Source organism: Stigmatopora nigra, unplaced genomic scaffold (assembly GCF_051989575.1).
Source record: "Stigmatopora nigra isolate UIUO_SnigA unplaced genomic scaffold, RoL_Snig_1.1 HiC_scaffold_39, whole genome shotgun sequence".
NCBI classification, from domain to species: Eukaryota; Metazoa; Chordata; class Actinopteri; order Syngnathiformes; family Syngnathidae; genus Stigmatopora; species Stigmatopora nigra.
Genome location: NW_027551618.1, coordinates 170,847 through 177,500, shown reverse-complemented (window position 1 = coordinate 177,500; position 6,654 = coordinate 170,847).

Genomic DNA, 6,654 nt, shown 5'->3' with positions numbered 1-6,654 from the left:
CTCCATGCTGGATCTCTCTCGACCTCCAGGCTGGTTCTTATTTTCCTCCAGGCTGGTTCTTATTTTCCTCCATGCTGGTTCTTTCTCGACCTCCAGGCTGGTTCTTATTTTTCCTCCAGGCTGGTTCTTTCTCGACCTCCAGGCTGGTTCTTATTTTCCTCCATGCTGGATCTTTTTTTCACCCTGGTTTTCTTTTTCCCCACCTCCATGGAATAAAGCGTTTTTCATCCAAGTGTGGAGCTCATTACCTCCAGAGTGTGACCGCTGCGTGGCGGTCCCCTCTCTGGAGGTTATGAGCTCCACACTTGGATGAAAAACGCTTTTTTATTTCGACATTTTTCCATTTTACTTTTTTATACCATTTCTTCCATGCTGGTTCTTATTTTCCCTGGTTCTTTTTTCTTCTTCCATGGAATAAAGCGTTTTTCATCCAAGTGTGGAGCTCATTACCTCCAGAGTGGTGCCACTGTATGGTGGTCTGCTCTCTGGATGTGATGAGCTCCATACTTGGATGAAAAACGCTTTTTTATTTCGAATTTTTTCCATTTCATTTATATATCTGTTTATTTAATTCCCTCATTGCTGGTACTAATTTCTTCCATGCTGGTTTCTTTTTTCCCCTGGTTCTTTTTTTCCCCTGGTACTAATATCTTCCATGATAAATAGCGTTTTTCATCCAAGTATTGAGTTCATTCCTCCAGAGATGGGTCACTTTATTGTGCTTGCCCGTTCTGGATGTAATGTGCTCCACACTTGGATGAAAAACGCTTTTTTATTTCGATTTTTTTCCATTTTACTTGTTTATTTTATCAATTTTATTCAAGTGTAGTGTCATCTCCACATGCCCCCCGGGGAAAAAGCACTCTCAGGGGCGAAATACATTAAAAAAACAGCCATACAACAGTATTTTTATCAAAACAACAGGAGCTGGAGCTCTCCAGCTGCCTGTGGAGCTCTCCGTGGTGCTGGTGCGCTCTCCAATGTGCTGGGGCGCTCTCCAATATGCTGCGGCGCTCTCCAGTGTGCAGGGGGGGGTCTCTCCAGAGAATAAAGAAAGCGGAGGGCTTGATCTATTTGGATATGGTTATTTTAAATGATTGTATGCTTGAGTTTTTGACTGTCTCTCAAATAGATTGCAGTACTTAAATGTGTCCGCAAGACGGCGAAAATGAGCACATTTCAGGTTGTAACACATAGGGAAAATGTGCTTATTTTTGTTATTCTTTTTATTCTCCAGCTTCCCTCCCCGTGGAAAATGCACTCCATAACATAAACCCCTAACCCCTAACAATAACACTAACCCCTCACATAAACCCTAAACCCCTCGCATAAACCCTAAAAATAACACTAACCCCTCGCATAAACCCTAACAATAACACTAACCCCTCACATAAACCCTAACCCCTCACATAAACCCTAACAATAACACTAACCCCTCGCATAAACCCTAAAAATAACACTAACCCCTCGCATAAACCCTAACAATAACACTAACCCCTCGCATAAACCCTAACAATAACACTAACCCCTCACATAAACCCTAACCCCTCGCATAAACCCTAAAAATAACACTAACCCCTCGCATAAACCCTAACAATAACACTAACCCCTCGCATAAACCCTAACAATAACACTAACCCCTCACATAAACCCTAACCCCTCACATAAACCCTAACAATAACACTAACCCCTCGCATAAACCCTAACAATAACACTAACCCCTCGCATAAACCCTAACAATAACACTAACCCCTCACATAAACCCTAACCCCTCGCATAAACCCTAAAAATAACACTAACCCCTCGCATAAACCCTAAAAACAACACTAACCCCTCGCATAAACCCTAACAATAACACTAACCCCTCGCATAAACCCTAACAATAACACTAACCCCTCACATAAACCCTAACCCCTCACATAAACCCTAACAATAACACTAACCCCTCACATAAACCCTAACCCCTCACATAAACCCTAACAATAACACTAACCCCTCGCATAAACCCTAACAATAACACTAACCCCTCGCATAAACCCTAACAATAACACTAACCCCTCACATAAACCCTAACCCCTCACATAAACCCTAACAATAACACTAACCCCTCGCATAAACCCTAACAATAACACTAACCCCTCACATAAACCCTAACAATAACACTAACCCCTCACATAAACCCTAACCCCTCGCATAAACCCTAAAAATAACACTAACCCCTCGCATAAACCCTAAAAACAACACTAACCCCTCGCATAAACCCTAACAATAACACTAACCCCTCGCATAAACCCTAACAATAACACTAACCCCTCACATAAACCCTAACCCCTCACATAAACCCTAACAATAACACTAACCCCTCACATAAACCCTAACCCCTCACATAAACCCTAACAATAACACTAACCCCTCGCATAAACCCTAACAATAACACTAACCCCTCGCATAAACCCTAACAATAACACTAACCCCTCACATAAACCCTAACCCCTCACATAAACCCTAACAATAACACTAACCCCTCGCATAAACCCTAACAATAACACTAACCCCTCACATAAACCCTAACAATAACACTAACCCCTCGCATAAACCCTAACAATAACACTAACCCCTCACATAAACCCTAACAATAACACTAACCCCTCACATAAACCCTAACCCCTCACATAAACCCTAACAATAACACTAACCCCTCACATAAACCCTAACCCCAAACAGCAACCCTAACATAAACCCTAACCCCTAACAATAACACTAACCCCCAACAAAAACCCTAACCCCTCACATAAACCCTAACCCCTAACAAAAACCCTAACAATAACACTAACCCCTAACATAAACACTAACCCCTAACATAAACACTAACCCCTCACATAAACCCTAACCCCTAACAAAAACCCTAACAATAACACTAACCCCTAACATAAACACTAACCCCTAACATAAACACTAACCCCTAACATAAACCCTAACCCCTAACAAAAACCCTAACCCCAACCATACCCCTAACCATAACCCTAACCCTAACCCCAACCGTAACCCTAACCATAACCCCAAACATACCCCTAACCCTAACCCCAACCCTAACCCCAAACATACCCCTAACCCTAACCCCAAACATAACCATAACCCCAACCCTAACCCCAAACATACCCCTAACCATAACCCCAACCCCAAACATACCCCTAACCCCAAACATACCCCTAACCCTAACCCCAACTCTAACCCCAACCCCAAACATAACCCTAACCATAACCCCAACCCCAAACATACCCCTAACCCTAACCCCAACCCTAACCCCAAACATAACCCTAACCATAACCCCAACCCCAAAAATACCCCTAAACCTAACCCCAAACATAACCCTAACCCCAACCCTAACCCCAAACATACCCCTAACCCCAAACATACCCCTAACCCTAACCCCAACCCCAAACATACCCCTAACCCCAACCCTAACCCCAAACATACCCCTAACCCCAACCCTAACCCCAACCCCAACCCTAACCCCAAACATACCCCTAACCCCAAACCTAACCCCAACTATACCCCTAACCCCAACCCTAACCCCAAACATACCCCTAACCCTAACCCCAACCCTAACCCTAACCCCAACCCTAACCCCAAACATACCCCTAACCCCAACCCTAACCCCAACCCCAACCCTAACCCCAAACATACCCCTAACCCCAACCCTAACCCCAAACATACCCCTAACCCTAACCCCAACCCTAACCCCAACCCCAACCCTAACCCCAACCCCAACCCTAACCCCAAACATACCCCCAACCCTAACCCCAAACATACCCCTAACCGTAACCCCAACCATAACCCTAACCATAACCCCAACCATACCCCTAACCCTAACCCAAACCCAAACCCTAACCCTAACCCTACCCCTAACCTTTGACCTTTGACCTTTGACCTTTGACCTTTGACCTTTGACCTTAACCATAACCATAACCATAACCATAACCCAAACCAAAACCCAAACCTAAACCACAACCATAACCATAACCACAACCACAACCCTAACCATAACCCTAACCAAAACCCTACCCCTAACCTTTGACCTTTGACCTTTGACCTTTGACCTAAGGAGGTCAAAGGTCAAAGGTCAGGGGTTGGGGTTATGGTTAGGGGTTATTGTTAGGGGTTTTGGTTATTGTTAGGGGTTGCTGTTAGGGTTTGGGTTAATATTAGGGGTTATGGTTATTGTTTGGGGTTACTGTTAGGGTTTGGGGTTATTGTTAGGGGTTGGGGTTATTGTTAGGGTTTGGGTTATTGTTAGGGGTTACTGTTAGGGGTTTTGGTTATTGTTAGGGGTTGCTGTTAGGGTTTGGGTTAATGTTAGGGGTTACTGTTAGGGTTTGGGGTTACTGTTAGGGTTTGGGTTATTGTTAGGGGTTTTGGTTATTGTTAGGGGTTACTGTTAGGGGTTTTGGTTATTGTTAGGGGTTATGGTTATTGTTAGGGGTTACTGTTAGGGTTTGGGGTTATTGTTAGGGGTTTTGGTTATTGTTAGGGTTTTAGTTATTGTTAGGGGTTACTGTTAGGGGTTTTGGTTATTGTTAGGGTTTTAGTTATTGTTAGGGGTTACTGTTAGGGGTTTTGGTTATTGTTAGGGGTTACTGTTAGGGTTTTTGGTTATTGTTAGGGGTTACTGTTAGGGGTTATGGTTATTGTTAGGGTTTTGGTTATTGTTAGGGGTTACTGTTAGGGGTTAGTGTTATTGTTAGGGGTTACTGTTAGGGTTTGGGGTTATTGTTAGGGTTTGGGGTTATTGTTAGGGGTTGTGGTTATTGTTAGGGTTTTGGTTATTGTTAGGGGTTACTGTTAGGGGTTTTTGTTATTGTTAGGGGTTATGGTTATTGTTAGGGGTTACTGTTAGGGGTTTTGGTTACTGTTAGGGGTTACTGTTAGGGTTTTTGGTTATTGTTAGGGGTTACTGTTAGGGGTTATGGTTATTGTTAGGGTTTTGGTTAATGTTAGGGGTTACTGTTAGGGGTTTTGGTTAATGTTAGGGGTTACTGTTAGGGGTTTTGGTTATTGTTGGGGTTTTGGTTATTGTTAGGGGTTAGGGTTATTGTTAGGGGTTATTGTTAGGGGTTTTGGTTACTGTTAGGGGTTACTGTTAGGGTTTTTGGTTATTGTTAGGGTTTTGGTTATTGTTAGGGGTTACTGTTAGGGGTTAGTGTTGTTGTTAGGGGTTACTGTTAGGGGTTAGTGTTGTTGTTAGGGGTTACTGTTAGGGGTTTTGGTTATTGTTAGGGTTAGTGTTATTGTTAGGGGTTTTGGTTATTGTTAGGGGTTACTGTTAGGGGTTGTGGTTATTGTTAGGGGTTACTGTTAGTGGTTTTGGTTATTGTTAGGGTTTTGGTTATTGTTAGGGTTTTGGTTATTGTTAGGGGTTACTGTTAGTGGTTTTGGTTAATGTTAGGGGTTAATGTTAGGGGTTATGGTTATTGTTAGGGGTTATGGTTATTGTTAGGGGTTACTGTTAGGGGTTACTGTTATTGTTAGGGGTTTTGGTTATTGTTAGGGGTTATTGTTAGGGGTTTTGGTTATTGTTAGGGGTTATTGTTAGGGGTTTTGGTTATTGTTAGGGGTTACTGTTAGGGTTTTTGGTTATTGTTAGGGGTTACTGTTAGGGGTTATGGTTATTGTTAGGGTTTTGGTTAATGTTAGGGGTTACTGTTAGGGGTTTTGGTTAATGTTAGGGGTTACTGTTAGGGGTTTTGGTTATTGTTGGGGTTTTGGTTATTGTTAGGGGTTAGGGTTATTGTTAGGGGTTATTGTTAGGGGTTTTGGTTACTGTTAGGGGTTACTGTTAGGGTTTTTGGTTATTGTTAGGGTTTTGGTTATTGTTAGGGGTTACTGTTAGGGGTTAGTGTTGTTGTTAGGGGTTACTGTTAGGGGTTAGTGTTGTTGTTAGGGGTTACTGTTAGGGGTTTTGGTTATTGTTAGGGTTAGTGTTATTGTTAGGGGTTTTGGTTATTGTTAGGGGTTACTGTTAGGGGTTGTGGTTATTGTTAGGGGTTACTGTTAGTGGTTTTGGTTATTGTTAGGGTTTTGGTTATTGTTAGGGTTTTGGTTATTGTTAGGGGTTACTGTTAGTGGTTTTGGTTAATGTTAGGGGTTAATGTTAGGGGTTATGGTTATTGTTAGGGGTTATGGTTATTGTTAGGGGTTACTGTTAGGGGTTACTGTTATTGTTAGGGGTTTTGGTTATTGTTAGGGGTTATTGTTAGGGGTTTTGGTTATTGTTAGGGGTTATTGTTAGGGGTTTTGGTTATTGTTAGGGGTTACTGTTAGGGTTTTTGGTTATTGTTAGGGGTTACTGTTAGGGGTTATGGTTATTGTTAGGGTTTTGGTTAATGTTAGGGGTTACTGTTAGGGGTTTTGGTTAATGTTAGGGGTTACTGTTAGGGGTTTTGGTTATTGTTGGGGTTTTGGTTATTGTTAGGGGTTAGGGTTATTGTTAGGGGTTATTGTTAGGGGTTTTGGTTACTGTTAGGGGTTACTGTTAGGGTTTTTGGTTATTGTTAGGGTTTTGGTTATTGTTAGGGGTTACTGTTAGGGGTTAGTGTTGTTGTTAGGGGTTACTGTTAGGGGTTAGTGTTGTTGTTAGGGGTTACTGTTAGGGGT